The sequence below is a fragment of the Taeniopygia guttata genome, chromosome 3 (genome assembly GCF_048771995.1).
Source record: "Taeniopygia guttata chromosome 3, bTaeGut7.mat, whole genome shotgun sequence".
In the NCBI taxonomy this organism is placed as follows: domain Eukaryota; kingdom Metazoa; phylum Chordata; class Aves; order Passeriformes; family Estrildidae; genus Taeniopygia; species Taeniopygia guttata.
The window spans coordinates 86,466,234-86,483,429 of record NC_133027.1 but is presented as its reverse complement, the minus strand read 5'-3'; positions in this window follow the sequence as shown (position 1 = coordinate 86,483,429).

Here is a 17,196-nt window from a genome sequence, read left to right as displayed (position 1 = left end):
GGGGGGTCTGTGGCACAAGAGAAACTCCTCTCTCCCTGCAGATGGACTGGGTGTTGATTATCTGGAAAGTAGAAACCTGATTGGGGTCCAGATTGTCTCTCACTGTGAACTGTTAGAGTTGGGTGGTGGGAGGAGGAATGCTTTGAAAGGTTTTCATTTTGAATTGTGTGTGTTTCTTTCTTCTTTCCCCCCCCCCCCCTTTTTAGTAGCATAATAATAGTAGTTTAATAAAGTTTTTTTTCTTGTTATTAAGCTTGGGCCTGCTTTGCTCTGCTCTCGATCGCATTTCACAACATTCAGTTAAGAAATTGCATTTTCATGGAGAGCACTGGCATTGTGCCAGTGTCAAACCATGACACCGTGTCATTGCTGTCTGTCTCTGCGCCAGACCTGCTGATAACTGGGAATTGCAGGGCTCGCAGGGGGACGATCGCACCCCTGCCGCAGCTGCCCAGTATGTCCCGCACGGCGTGCGCTGCAACACTGGTTATTGCCTCCCTTGGGAGAGCTGTGCTGGGAGGTTTTCACCCTGCCTTGTCCCTGGAGATGGTTTGGGCCTGGTTGTGGCAAAGATTAAATGACTGCTTTTATGAGCTAGAGAGGAGAGGAATGGGGAAACACGGGTCCAATAGCTGTGGAAAAGAACCGAGGACAAAACCGAGCAATGAAGAATGTCTGTGGCCAGAGCAATGGTTATAGTTTGAAAATCTGCAGAATGAACTGAGGGGTCCAGGGTAGTCTAAAGCAGTACTCTGTCTTGGAAACAGACTAAAGAATAGAGTGATGGTGGTGGTCACTTACTGTAAAAACATATGGTGCAATGCTGTTCTTATTAATGAAAACATGAAGAACAAGGCAGGAAGAGTCATGATTAGAGAAAATGTTAATGATCAGAGTGATTTCCAAAAAGCAAAAGAACAAGGAATCAGTGGCCATATACAATTTCACTCTTAGCCAGTACAACTAATAAACAGTAGTACAGCTAGAGATCAAGTGTTTGTGGATGGAAGTCAAGCACCTAACTGCAGAAAACTTGCTTTCTCTGTCCTAGAAGCTTTGAATTAGTGAATTTGGCCTGAACAACTCTCAGGGTGGATTTTGTGTGCAGGTACACATGTATGGCACAGCAGTACACCCACCAACCCCAACACCTGAATCTCACAAAAGAGTTACATTAAGAATTATAAGCAATTGGGGTATCTATTGACAATTTTTCCATCAGGGATAACATAAAAAAAAAAAACCAGATGGATTTTTACAAGAAATACAGTGTAATTTTAATGTCAAAAAGCCATTCAGATAGGAAAGTAAAGAAACTGTTAATAAAGAAAAGCAGTTTCTATAGAATAAGACCTTCAACCAGGAGTGAATTGTCTTCATAGTGTATTTTAATATTGGTAGGGCTTTTTCTCTCCCTCAGGTCTCAGTAAAGAGATACAGCTGACGAGAGTAGACTCATTCTGCAGGTAGTGTCCACATGGTTTGAAGTTATGGCAGAACAGATTATTAGCTTGGCAAATAGGAAGGAAAAACAGTTAAAAAAAAAAAAAAGCAAGCAGCTAAATAGTGACAATCAGACAGTTTTGCTAGTATTGTCATGGGTTTTCCTATGAAAACCTCTGTGGTGATGTCTACAAGAGCACAAGAACACTCCATGTGTAGTAAGATGGTCTTTTTATTCATAGTATCTTGGTTTAAGGTAGGAAGTTTTAAATCCTTGCTCTTTTTTTTTCCTTATTTTTTTTTCTTTTTAAACCAGACACAGTTGTGGTTCTAGAGAAAGCCAGTAGGATTTCTGAGAACTCTTCTTTAGGTGTGATTTTAAGAAACAACAGGAGCTGAAAAGCAACAGCGATCTGCCTAAAGGAGCTACACACTAGGGGCTGGATCTGAAATTTTATACAAGTCAGTGGAATCATGTAGGTAATGTCTCCCTGTGTGCAAGGATAAGCAAGACAAGGCAGACTCCAACATTAACACTCAAATGTGTTGTGAAAGAAAGGACCGTGCTCAGAACCACAGAATTACTGAAAGGGCAGGTAGGGAGATATGTTCGAGGTTATACCCACTTTTGTTTATCTCCACTGAAATTCTGGTTTGCAGGTGTGCCTTGCATGAAGGACTACATCAAGATCACTGTAACAAGCAAAGTCTTTGAACTGTGGAAGTCTTTGCATGTAGAATTTCAGTGTCACACAAGGGCATTTATGTTCTTACCTCTTTTCAAACAGAAGTGATTGGTGTGACTGGCATAGACATAATATAAGAATATCAGGTGGTGTAAATTGGAAATGAGATAGTGGCATTGGACAGGATGAAAAAGGTGAGTGCAACAGAATATCTTGATACCTGTTAATATTGGGCTAATATGTTCAAACCCACATAATGTGATGTCTAATCCATGCATATATTTTCTGGAAATTTTGACAAATATTTAGAAATAAAACCAGCTTTCCTTAAAATGATATGTCAAATAAACATATAGATACCAGTGAAGGAAAAGCAGTTTATTTTTCTTTTCACAATATCTTTTTCTTTTCTATGATACTTTCGCACTCAGCCACTAAGAAGTGCCTATTAAGAAAAGGGATTTTTTTTTTCAATGCACAGATACAACTAGAGCTCTTAATTCTTATTTAGTTACTACGTTTCTGAAACTAGTGAAATCTCATGCCTGAAGTTGTCGTGGATGTTTATCATACTTCTTGCATTGCAAGCATTAATTCATTGCTGTCTCTCAAGGAGATCAATCCTGTGATAAAAGGTGCTAGAGGAATGCAAAGTATGTCTACAATATAAATATGAAAATTAGGGATACTGTCAAGGTTTGCCTGGGCTAAATCAAAGGTTCCAATACCAGCTGCAGTGCCTCTGAGAGCTGAAACTGTCTGGTCTTTGGATATGTGGCAGGATATGTGAATTCTGATGAGGGCAGGAATAATGTTTAGCACTAGTGAAGATTTTCTTTAAAGATAAAGTTGCTGTTTCTTAGTAACACAGAGTGTTTTAGTGTCATTGTATTGTTGCTTGTCATGGTTGTGTGATCTGTGTTGCAAAGAATGTGCTTCATCTCTGCTCTGTATTCCTGCTGGCTTCTACATCCAGGTACTCAAGGACCTGTAAGTGGTGCATTACAGTTCAATGGTCCCTTTTATTTCTTACTATTAAGTCCCATAAGGTTCTAATGACAGCCATTAAGTCTTTATGACATGTTATGGAAGCAACATAAAAGGAGCATTAAGAAGAGACTGAGTGAAGCAACCAAATGAGAAGAGAAAATTTCAATTCAAAATTCACCTCAAATGAGGGTCAATGTAGGACATACAAGTGCACAAGCCAAATGTAAGTAATAATAAAGGGGCTGTTTTACAGAAATAGAACATCCAACTTCTGGACTGGAGTCAGCTATACTCAGACATACATGATTCTTGGTGTACTAAACTAACCTACCAAACATACGCTGTATGGGTTTGTAAATATTAGCAAATGTTCTTCTTAACTGCCAGAATGCAAATTTAGAGGCAAAATTCCTCAAATGGTCTGATCCCATGGGTGAAATAACTAGTAATGAGAACATGAAGAACAGTAGTTCCCTATTCAATGGAGTGCTGTTAGCAGGGGCAGGGTAAGGATTCTGAGCATGGTCTTAGCCAGACTTTTGAGGCCTTCTACTGTTAACTGCACCACTTAGTCCTTCATCATCACACACCGTATTTCCAGTGTGTACCTCCCTTTTGGCATCAGCAATATTTTGTAATGATTCCAGACCTCAGGCAATGGAGACTATTTAAGCACCACAAACAGAATAATTTCTTAACTTGGTTAAACTTTTTCCAACAAAACATATTTCCCAGAAAATAACACTTTTTCACTGGCAACTCTATAACTACTCTTTTTAATTTTTTTTCCCTCTGGAGACACACTGGTACTTTGAAAACTCTTGGCAGAAATCTGTCAAGTTGGCTGCCTGGCTAAGGTGTGACTGCCTGATGGACTCAGAATCTGGCTGAGCTTCTTGCAGAATCAGCCAAGTCCCTTGGCTTCCCTGCTTATAGATGAGTAGGTCAGGTATTTTGGCTGGCCAGTGGACTGAGTTGTTCCCATTTACTGGAAATCTGGCTGTTGGCATTTTGTCATAAGTACAATGTTAGCATAAGTACAATGTAGCAATGTTCTACACAAAGCAGAAGCTGGTGTGGTTGGGTTTTTCCTTCCTGCCACTACTAGTCAACAGTGGTGAATATACAGCACTAAGTGATGTCCTTTTATAAGCTATTGCATCCAAGTAGAAAGGTCTTGATATCACTTTTGATCCAAGTTTGTATTTCAACCCCTCCCTAACATTGGTGGCAGAAGACTGCAGTGATTTCTGGTGCGGTCTAAAATATGACTTGTTTTCATTAGTTGATTCATTTTTTCCAAGAGTAGCAAAGAAGATAGAAACTGTTGTGTGCTTTCCTTTTTTCTACTCATCTTGTGATGTCAACATATTTCAAAACGTCTCATGGCTTAGATCCTTGACCTAAAGAAAGTATTAGAATTTTTTCCTCATTCCTGCTACATGTGAGTGCATGTGATGGTCTTGTCTATTTTTGTTTATGTAATGAAACATCAGTGCCCCAAAGGCACTGGTCATTCATCTACTTATGCCAGCATACTTAGCACTGTCTTGGCTTTTTCCACGCAGTCGTTTTGTGCATCAGCATCAACACATGAGACAACATGCCTTCTTACATCTTTTTCAAGGGACCTCTTAAAAGCTTTCCTTATTTTTCTTCCCTATATGTGTTTTTTACAATTTGAATGTAGCTAACAGACAACCAATCTGATAAAAAATACAGACATCATGTTTTTAGAGACTAGAATCACTATGTTTCAAATTAATGTGTATGAATATTTTTTAAGGACCTATAACTCTGTATATCTAAAGTGTAAAAATGTTTAATGGCAGTCAGTTTAATACATATTTTACATTCAATTTGTCTCATCCAGCCCAGCCCAGGAAAGTCTTTTATATCTCATTAATGTAACTCTCATATATTCATGCAGACTATTGCATACTGCACACATTCAGTGCAATTACAATTAAACCTTTGGACCATAATCCATCTTCTTGGATCTTCTGAGTTTTCTCATGTCACACAAACTATACAAAACAGGCACTCCTTTCTCAAGAGTTTGCAAAGAAATTATTGGACCTAGACAAATTTTGTGCAAAGTATGTTTGGATTATTTGTCCCAGTGCTATTTATAAATCCGGTTTGAATTCAGTAGATACCTTTGTCTAGATCCTGGTCTTTCACCACAACGATAGAGGATGTGAGATCCTGGATTTATATGACAGCCTGGGAGTCAGGTGCTTTCTCGGGCTGTGAGAAAGCTTGGGTTAGCACCACAACTCCACATTACAGTATTACAAAAGAAAGACCACAGAAAAGCGTCCAGGAATGAGGCTCCACCTGTTGTGTGAGAAACTCCCTGCAAGGCTGAGGCTACAAATGTTTGTCCAAAGTGAAAGTGCATCAGCAGATAACTGGAGAGTGGCTCTTTGACCACACATGCTGATTATGTCAATTTTCTGAAAGGTGAGCAATGTATATAGAGAGAATAGAGAGTAGAGTTGAATCTGGATAGTTCATGTCTTTTGCAAGGGCCAGAGCTCTTGAGGTACTGAATAAAGGGGGAACTGTCTTCCCCAGAGCAGTCCTGAGAACTACTGCTGCTCTACATGTTTATATTTACATTCTGTGAAAATACTTGAAATTAAATATTTTGTATTAGCCAGAACATGACGTGTCAAATTAAATAAATTTCTAATAATTTGTATGGGAAGAAGATTCAGATTCTGAATTTCCACTTTTTATTTGGCTTCCAAGGTACAAAATCAATTATTTGACAGCTATCTTGGTAGATGTGTCTGATGAAATTGCTCAGAACAAATTTTACCGAAAATTTGCTGTGTTTATGTAAACATAATTTTCTGTGTTTATGATAGCCTCATTGCTAAGCAAATATTTTAACCATTTACCTTCTTTTTGGCTTCCTCATTTCTGTACGGTTTTCAAGGACAACCAAAACATCCAAACACAGCTTGTTCTTTTCTGTGAGGTTTTCCATGCTCAATATATCGTACCCTTGAAAGATCTGTGAGGAGTGAAATGAACAGGGTCTATGCCTTTATTAATAGTCAGCTCTTTATTAAAAAGTCAGCTCGGCAGGGGGCTCGACAATGAGCTCACCCCCGCTGTTGTAGCTTCTCCGGTCGCCAAAGGGTGAGCAGGCGTGCAGAGTCTGTTCCTGGAGTCTCTGTGGCACACTGGTAGCTGGAGGTGAAGAGGTGTGCAGTCCGTATCTGAAGTCCCAGCAGACCGTCCTCTCTCCTTTCCTCCTGGCACACTGGTAGCCGCAGGGTGAGGGGATGTGCAGAGCCTGCTGCCGAAGCCCAGCAGCAGCTATCCCTCTCCTTCCCTCCTGGGAACACCAGGAAGTGTGTGTTCCTTTATGCCTGTTTCCCACAGCCCAGTCCAGTCTGGTCCTCTGTAGGTTATGGTGACAGGTCAAACACAGACTAGGGATGAGGTTCCCTTTTCCCCAACGAGCACACCCATCCAGCCCCCTCCATTGTGCCCATCTTTTCCATTTAGGGGTGTTTTTCATCCCCAAAATCCCCTCCCATGATTCCACTGGATTACTTTGCATCCCAGTCCTAGAATGGTAGTGAGGGTGGGGGAGGTAGGTGATTCCCAGGAACAATTAGCTAATTAACATTTCAATGTCAGTACTTAGCCCAAGCCAAGTGTCCCATCCAGGCTGTTTTGTTCATAACAAGGAGAACAATCCATATTTTTATTGATGTATTCTAAAAATGTGTGTATTTTCTCAATGTGTTGCACACTGAGAAGCAAGATATGTGCTATCCCTTTCTTTTGTAAGTACAGAAAATGAGACACAGGTAGGCTGGTTGTTGGCTTGACTTTACTCTGACAAAGCACTCAGAGGGGTTTCGAGTCAGAGGTTCTCTTATCTTTAATGAATTGAAGAAGTTAGCAGATAAGGAACAGTAACTGATCACAGTCATGGTCATCACTGCAAACTAAGGAGAAAAGTCTAGATGTTCTCTAGAAGGTTTCAAAAGCTGTCCACACTCAAATAATTGTACTTATGCAGCTGAATGGGCAGCAGCTGCTGTTTGTGGGGTGGTAGTTGGAAGCTGAGCAGTGAAACTATTGTACAAATGCGTGTACCCTAATGTTAGGTCTCAGATTCTATACTGTATGAACAGCAGGAATTAATATGGTCACTTTACCAGGAGCACTGGCTGGGAACTGATGCAACAGGTTTATCAAGCCAACAGCTTCAAGAAAAATGGGCAATTCAAGCTTCTATTGGAATGATATTTGCTTCCTCAAACCTATGGTGCTCCACCCACTTTGTAAAGCTGACCATCTGTCCAATGTCCTTGTTTAAAAGACTGACCTCAGGAATTGTTTCAGATAGTTACACAGATTAGCTGAGCAGATGGTTTTAAGTAAACATCCACCCAAGTGGTTAACATGTGCTTATCACCCCAGCAGAGCTAACAGTCATGTGCCTGAATTCAGAGTGATCAGAAGTTGGTTCCTCTGAGTGATGCTACTCCTGCAGTGCCAAAAAAAGGTACCAACATAAAGTCTGATTCTGTGAAGTATATAAACCTGTGTTTAAATAGCACTGCAGCAATCAGACTTGAACTTTGAATTAAGAATCTTGTTCAATTGGAGGAATACAGGAGCTGACATGAGAAATCAGACTGAACATCCAGCTAGTCCAAGCCCACCTGAGACTGTGGCCAGACAGATGGAAATCTATCTGTCCATCAAAAATGGAAATCTCCATTCTTGATTCCCACTGGTAAGCAGAGGGGTCAGGAAGAGACATGGAATTTCTCTGACCTTTTTGTCACTGTATGTAATCTTGTTGCTACAAGTTTTGAACCTGAAAACTGTTTCTAGTTAAATATGTAATGGGTTTTTGAGTAAAGTATGCATTAGTGATGGATCACTAATTTGAGTAAAGTGCACATTGAAGGGTGCTGGGACCCAGGGAAACAAATGAGGTTTGTGTGATACAGCTACTGGAATTGCAGACAAATCAGCTTAACAAGCATGTACAATTTCAGTTCATTTTCCATTGATCTCAAAGCATATACATGTCTTTAAGGGCATATGCTGAAATTCTAGGTAGGGTTCCCAGTACCTTGAGCTGATTTAAATTTGGGCAGTGTTAATCTTAATTTCTCCTTTTTCTCCTTCCCAGCCTCATATTCCTTCCTTCTTCCTTGTGCTAAATCTAATATTTATATGTCTGCAATATGATCTGTTTTGTGAGATCAAAGAATGGTTTGGGTTGGTAGGGACCTTTAAAGGGCATCTAGTCCAAACCCCCTGCAGTGGCAGAGGTTTTGAACTAAATGGGACATCTTCAGTGAGGTCAGGTTGCTCAGAGCTCCAGCTCTTGAATGTTTCCAGGAATGGGGCATCTGCCACATTTCCAGGCAACCTGTTCCAATATTTTACCACCATCATTGTAAATAACTTCTTCCACATATCTAATCTAAATTGACCCTCCTTCAGTTTAAAACCAAGACCCCTTTTCCTATTATGGCAGGCCCTGGTAGAGTGTTTGTTCCCATCTGTCTTATAGGCTCCTTTCAAGATTATCTGCTTTATAGAGGATGACTTTTTGAAGTTTTTTTTTTTTTTTTTTTTTTAATTGCCAAGGCCACTTGCAAGCCTGTGGACCATTTATACCCTTTCCCCCTGATAAATGGAATGTAAAAGCTTCATAGACTTTGAATTCACCAGACACGTGCCTCTCATCTCTTTCACTCAGCTGTGAGAATATTTAACCTTCTAAAATTCCCTTAGTGGTATGTTATAAATGAAAATTTGTCCAGCCAAATCAATATGAAAAATAAATTATTTATTTTGCAATCAAATTTTATCTAGCCAGCTACAAGGAAAGAACAGAGCTGAGCCCGGGGTCGGCCCTGGGTGTGCAACAAGGAGTCAGCCTTAGCAGAGGTTTTCCTCCATGCCCACACACCTCCATCCTGGCACAAGCAGTTTTTATAGGGACAATTCTGCCTGAGGCCAAGATTTCAGCAATCAGTCTTTTCTTCTATTCAGAGTCCATATGTTAATAAGATTTTCTTTTTTGGTGATGAGGGAGAACAAATCAGTGTCTGGAGTTTGTTGAATCCCTTGATGAAATTTACGGGAATTTGGGAACGCTGTATTCACATGTATCTGCCTGGGGGTTTCTAAGATATCCATCTCGGGTCGTTCACGCAATGATCAGTGCCTGGGGTCTCCCACAGCTTCCCAGACATGGCCCATCTCCTGGCGAGCCATATCTTCTTACTTGTAAATTAGTTTCCAACATACACCCGGTCTCAGAGGGGAGAAAGGGGGGGAGGCTAGTACAAACGAGGTATAATCTAACAAGTATTTAACATTATATATTCCATACAAGGAATGGCGCAAATTATGTTTATTACCCATAACAGGTATATCTAATTAATTGTCTCTTAATGTTTGGAGCTGCACTGCATATAGGAGCACTCTATCTGCAGAGCCAACTCTTACAACCAGGATCAGACCATACTTCTGGCGAGAGGCCACCAGAGCAGGAGAAGCAGCAAACCTATTTATAATAGGCATTTTGTCCATCAGAAGAATGTCAACAGCCAAATTACTATAATCTGCCTGAACCAGCTCAGCCCTCCTGCAAATGAAAGCCCAGATTGTATTGGGAATGTTTGTTTTGCCATTTTTCAAATACATGAAGAAATCAATGGCGTATTCATGGCAGTCAGTACAGCAAGTAGTTATTTTAGATGGACAATCCCCAAACCCTTACTGCTGGCACTAAGGGACTGCACTTCTGACTGGTATCAGCATTAATCCTATCTGGGTAAACCCAGATTTGCCCGAGTCACAAATTTAATCTGTATCAGCTGCCATGCTTTCATCTATTAGTTTCAGGAATGTGGTTTCTGCACCAGATCTATCTGGAAATTACGCCCTCAAGACAGATTGCTTGTCAGATCTCCGTAGGGCTTGTCTTCAGTGCTGAACTCTGCTTTTTCTATAATTTTTTTTTTTTTTAACCTTGGGGTATCTGATATACATCAACTTTCTGAAGATAAAAGGAAAGGTAAAGAATACCTGCAGCCACAAGAACCGTTGCAGTGGGACGAGAGAGAGATGCTGGCTGTAGGTTAGAACCTTAGTACAGTAAGAGTTCATAATCTTAGGTACACCTAGGAGTTGTCTACCCTGTCATCTCATTCCTGCTGGCAGACCTGCTGGGTAAGTGAGTTTGGGGATAAGACTGTGCAATGTGCACAAGAAACACTTATTTCTTTTTTTTTTTTTTTTTAATGTCATGATTTTGGAGGCGCAACTGTTCCATTTTGATCTATTAAAAAATTCAGTTCTCTACTTTTCACACTGTTTCACATACAGGTTGGTCTTTGTTTTCAACTACATTAAGGGCCTTCTGTACCTTCACCTTGCATTTTATTGCATGATAGCACTTTTTTATTGACAAGGAAGTAGCTTGTTGTTAATATTTTCAAGGTGGTGCACTGCAGAGGAATATTGACTGGAGAAGAATTGTCCAGCTGTCCCAGAACCTGGAACAGAATCTCAAAATTTCACAGGCAGATATGTATAGGGCTGGTGTGGTCAAGCCACTAGGTCCATCTGCAAGCCCTGAAACATTTGGCTACATTCCACTAGCAAGACAGAGAAAGAGGCTATTCTATGAGTTTCTTATGTAGATATTTAGATCCTTTTCTGTTCAAATAATCTTCCTTCCTCATGGAAAATACTTGCCTCTTGAAAGCTAGGATTAATGCTAAACCTTTTGTTACTCACATTACAAGGTGAGGTTTGCAAGTTTAGCCAAGAATATATGATGATGATGATAATATCTTTGTGTCTCGGAATTGGAAATGATGCCACTGTGTCCAATGGAGGTAGAAGATTAAAGTATTCCATCTCCCTGGTTACATTAAATTATCAGATGGATGAAAGAGGCAGGGAAGGAAAATTAAGATCATGAAGCTGTCTTAAGCCATGCTAACATTTTGCTTTGTTGCCGTGCGAGATCGGCTCTGGGCGGACACCTGCGGGCAGCACGGCGAGGAGGGGAGAGGAGGCGGCAACCGCTTTCCCCTTGGCTCTATGAGGCTCAGTTTTCGCGCGGGAACAGACGAAATGGCGACACGGAGGGAAAAAATTACAAATCCTACATTGCTTACTTAGTGTATTGACACTGCCAGAAGCTACATCCTCATTCCTAACATTTTATCAGTCCACATATTATAGGAGAGTTTAACAGCTGGGTTTTTCAGCCTGCAAGTTTGCAGTTCTCTCTCTGACTTTAGTTTCACTTTGCATGCTGTCTCTCCCTTCCACGCCCTGCTCCTTCCCCTCAGTAAGAGATGCAAATACCAGATAACTGACAGTTCAAGAGCTTGTACCACTGGCTTTCGTGGTTGGAGATCATTATTAAATGAGACGTGAAATCCTCAGGCATGGAAAAATCGTAGCTAGCTTAGAGTTCAGCGTTCTCCAGAGAACTTAGGCCTGGAGACCTGAGATGGCTTAAATGCTGAAGTTCGGTAATTTCTAAGTGTGAAGGTGACCTCAAAGTGATCACTGCTCCTAACCTGCAGCTGGGCAAGTTTAAACTGGAGAGAAGTGTGAGTTCTCTCTTCGATCTCTCTGAACTGTTAATTGTTTATCTTCAATTAATATTTACTTTGGACTTGTTTTCTAATCTAGGGCTATATGCTGCATGATGCAGGTAGAAACTCTTGCCATTTTAAGATCACTGATATAATTTTCCAGATAAGCTTAAGTTTTAATGTCTTACAAAAAGTCTGAGGTTCTTGAACATGCAAGTAATTTCTAAAAGGAGTCTTGAATTTACAAGTCACTTTACAGAAAAGAAAACTATAATGATTAGACAGAATACACCCTGATATATAGGAAGTTATGAGTAGATTTAAGGATTTAGCTTAAGTCAGTAGGCAATTAACTAAAGCTAAATCAACATGGAAAATGCTATGTCTACTCAGATTATATCAGGTTAACATCAATTTCTACACAAATAATAAGACTTACTTTCCTAATACCTTTATAGCTGTGTGAACGTAGCTTTACACAAGCAACTGTTCTGAGAAGCATGAACGTGTCTTTCAGTGACATCATAGCTATACTGCCATACTGCACCCTAAATTAAGTAATTATTTGATGTCATGTATTTAGGTGAGAATACTGATGTGGTACAAGATCCCATCAGGATACCCATCACTTCTGGGTATCCTGAAGTTGTTCCCAGGAGAGAGTCCTCATCACACGCAAACTCCAACATTCCCAGCAATGACACTCACAAGGAAACATTTGGACCACTGGTTTGGAAACAACCCATATGGCAAGGCAGGGTTGAGAGCAGAGGATCTGGGTGCTTTGGAGGATAAATGTGAGAAACTAAGTCAGCAGTATGGCAGTGACACAGAGCTATGGACTTGGAAGTTCAAGCTCTTGGTTATGTTCCAGACCTAATGGCTGGACTCAAAACAAGTTGCACATCCCCAGTGGATCCAGCCTGTATTTTAACAGAAGAGCACTGAAAATATTCTGGTGGAACATTTTTGGGTTATGAGTATATATTTTTAATAAAATTCTTTTACATTGCAAGTCTCTCACTACTCTCAACTGTTCAATTTTTACAATGACCTTTCATTATGTTCATATAGTTTGTCCTAATATATTTGATTCATTTGACAGTGACAGTGTTTGGAGACTGTCTAAAAATTCATTTGCAAGGAAAAATTACAAGAAAAAAATAGAAGCAACCTTCACAAATATTCTTCAATTGAGGCCTGAGCAGATAAAATTATGTATGTTAATGACACTCTGCTTCAGCATCACCTCACAGTGATTTTATGATTAAAATATACTACTTCTCTCCTCATATTTATTGTTTTCTTTCTGTCTTTAGACAATTGCTTTTCCAGAACAAGCATACTCTTTTTATGAATTGTATAATATATTATTAATATAGTAAACATTTTAAAACAGCTTCTATTTTATATGTATGGTAACATTTAACATATTTTCTGGTAAAAAAAAATAGTATAATAATCATTGTACTGAAATATCAGTTGTTCTTGAGCTTGAGAATGTGTAATCTAAATAGAGGACTTCTTAAAACCATGTAGCTATTCGTTTACTCACTGGGTTCTGATTCAGCACTTACCTAAATTCCTGTGCAGTAAAGCATTTAATCTTAGATTAACTTAATGCTTAAATACTTTTTTTTCTCAGAAAACACTTAAATTAAATGTATTCATTATCAAACTGATTTATAATTCCACATTAATCAGGACAGCCAACTGTGTTTAAAAAGAACCATGAAAGTCCTTTGGACCATGTCTCCACATAGAAATTGTACTGTTCCAACTCTGTTCTAAATTGAGGATGAAGATATATTGACAGTGAAGTGTTTATAGGAGAGCAGTTCATTACCTTAAGAGAAGCAGAACACTGTATCTGCTCTTTTCAGCTGCATTTTCCGTACAGCTTTTAGCTATATAGTTATGCTGACAAAAGTCATACCTCAGACCAAAATGCTAAACAGTCCACACTGAAAATGACAAAGAAATTAACAACCTTATCTGTCAAAGACATCTTGAGTTTGTGAAGATAGAGCTGGATGGAAAAATACTTGCTGTGCCTGAAAAAGTGATCCTACTACTTAGTTAACCTAAGGGTTCCCACTTGATTAGGCTTTTTTGGGGGGTAAAGACAAATCCAGCATATCACTGTAACACGATAAAATACATATGAGGATAGTAAAGTCTGAAGTAGGACACTAAAAGAGGTTACAGTTTTATAACTTAATCTATATTGTCAATTTCTTTCATGCCTTGGTTTCTGTTTTCATTCACATATTGCAAATGGCATGAACAGTAGACAGTACTTAAAGAAATGAGACAGGAATATGCTGATAGGAAGCAGCACTGTAACACAGCAGCCTCATATGATAAAGCTATATTCCAGCAGCAGGTAAAATCAAGGGCATCAGCTGAAACCCAGCAAAGCACAGAGAATGCCTCTAACAGCACATCTGCTGCAAAAGTTAGTGGACTGGATTATTATTATTATTGAGATTTTCTTTTTTAGGGTTGAAATTTTCAAGTTACATACCCTAATGTTAAAGTGATTTACAAAGAGAAAATAATAATTTTTCTAAATCTTATGAGGCTCTGGAACTGAGAGGAATTCTCAATGCTATTTTTTAACAGCAGTTTACTTAAAAGACTCTCTGGATGTTTTATAGTAAGCTTTTTATTTCTATTTGAATTAGTATAATCAGAGTCTGATTAAATATGAGAGAATAGGAAAGAAGGAAACATGAAGGCTTTAGCAAAGATTTTTTTCACCCAGTAAGTCTTTATGGATAATTAGAATTATAAATTTGCATAGTAGAAACTGAGTTTCAAGTAGGCAGAAAAGAGTCCCCATCACTTCAGATGATCAGCTTCATTTTTCTAATTTGTTAATGTCCTTTACTAGTGTCTGCTTACTGGTATGATACTTTTTCTAAATATTTTATCATTCCTAAATTTCTGTTAATATTTTATTCCTAAAAATAAACCAACAAGGTAGAGAATCCAGGTATTCAGAGGTATCCTTTTGCTCTTTTTTTTTTTTTTTTCCAAGAGGAAGAAGTGCTGAAATAATTTGTGTTATGACTTAAGAAGAATATTGCAGGTTTTGGTTTGGTTTTTGCTTTTTTTTTCCTTTGGCTTCCCAAAATTTCCTGGAAATCTTTGAAATTAAGACTTTAAAGGTATTATGGCATAGAATTTAAGGTAAATGTGTTTCATTTAATCCAAAACCAGATCAGTATAAGGGAGATGTCCCCAGAGGATTAGTCAAGAGATTTATCAGTTCCTAACTGATTAATGCTCTTTTATCTGACAGGGAATATTCAAATATATAAACCTATAACATAAATCTATGCCTACAGGCATATGGGTAAAGTCACAGTCTATGGCTCTTAGTAGCTCTGTGGTTCCTATGAGGAATTTGATAAGTCTAAATGTGCCATTACTGTTACCCAAATTTTAATCTAATCCCTAAACATGAAGTGTAGGATAACTTTTAATATGACCTATCTTGGAATTATCACCCATTTAGAAACTAAAAATCATATTGGGAAACAGTTTTGTAAACATGTGAGTGAGAGATGATGTATTTTTAACCTACGAATATCTGAAGGATGATTATCTGAAACACATGAATATTTGAAAGAAATTGATGAAAAATGAATTCTCTAAGGTTAGGTGAAGTATTGATAATTTCAACCCCTCAATTCTTCCCTGGACTGATCATGCAAAAATACTTTCATTTTGTATTATACTACAGAAACTGATAATACTGACAGAGCGGGTGGTCTTAAACTTTAAGCCATCTTATTTTTCTACATTAATTTGCTCAGGTCAGAACTGTGTTTGTTTGTTCTCTAATGAAAAAAAATATATTAAAAAAGATCAGTGCCAGAAACCGAGCGCTCATACAACTGTTTGCTAGCAATTTAGTGCCAGTAAGTAGCCAGTGGGACTGGTGACACATTTCCTTTCTGAGTACTGACAATAAAGAACGTGACTAGTACATTGCATAACCTGAAGATTTTCATTCCAAAAAATAGAGCAAGAGCTGAAATTATCTATAAACTGAAATCCAAACACCCAGAGGACATGAAATCAGCTGTTCTCAGAGGCCACTACAGTTTGAAAGAAATTGCAAGTCTTGCTGTCCTGCTCACTTTCCCAAAATGTGACAAGCAAAGACAGCTTTGTATGGAGCTCTACCATCACATTCTCAATTGGCTAAGCACTGTTACAGAAGTGAGCACACGCAGATATATTCTGTGCATCTTTATATATAAATCTATCTCAACATATAGATTTATAATTTGATGTGATAAAATCCCATTAGGGGAAATAAATACTACAGAAAAATTTCAGATTCCACTCTTAACTATCCATAATACACATAGGAATCCATCTGTGAATGCTAAATTCATTTACACATGCAAGTTGCATAACTGGTTGAACAGTTACCAGACTTATGTGCTCAGGTGGGGGATTATTTTAACATCTACCTCAAATTGTGTGGATGCAGTGTAGGCGTTCTGCTGAGTTTATGACTAATATCCCTCAGGGGAGACCTATGAAAGAGGGAACATAATCTGTCAAAAATATACTTAATTTGATTGGTTTGAGCTTAAACATTTGTGCAGCCTTTGAACCTGAGCCAAGATGGTTCCAGGAACCTTCTTTAAGAAAAGCACCTCTGACTGAAGGTTCAGGATTGCAATCTCTTCCTTATTAAAGGAACATATTGTTCATAAAAGGATTTTATGCGGATCTGGAAAATTGCAGGTATGCACTAAGACTGTATTTAGGTACTTAAATACCACATGCATTACTTTCAGACAGTACTGTGTTTAGGGAATGACCCTGACTCAGGAGGTTACATATGGCAGGGTTTGTTTAGTTTTCAGTTTCACTGTATTTTGTGTTTCTGCTCACCACTGTCTTATCTAATTGTTCCTCTTGCTTTACATATCTACTGACTGTGGCTTTTTCTAAGAATGTAGACAGTCCATCTCTGTGGCAAGAAGTACTACGTGGTTTATTGGGTTTTCAGGGTTTTTCTAAAGCTGCTTCTCCCCATATGTTCCTTCGTTCTCTTTTAAAGTTGTTTCTCCCCATATGCTGGACCTTGAGAGAGGAACGTACCTTTGGAAGTAACCAGCACCCTTCAAATTCTTATCTAAAGGAATCCTACGGGAAACCTTGGAGCTCTTACAAAAATTTGGACTGTCTGTTATTTATCAGATTTACAAGGACAGTGTTCTTTGGCTATCAAGCCTTCCTGAAGAACTGTTCTTTTCCCTTCTCCTTGCTTTTAACAGTAGAGGTAAATATTGACTAAAGTTTGCTTTGTGCCATCTATCTGTAATAAAAAGGTTAACTATAAATGCTGACAAGATCTTAGCTCAGTATTAGTCCTGAAGTCCTGACATCAGCGCTGGTTATGTCAAGTTACAGGCTCTCTAGCAACTGAC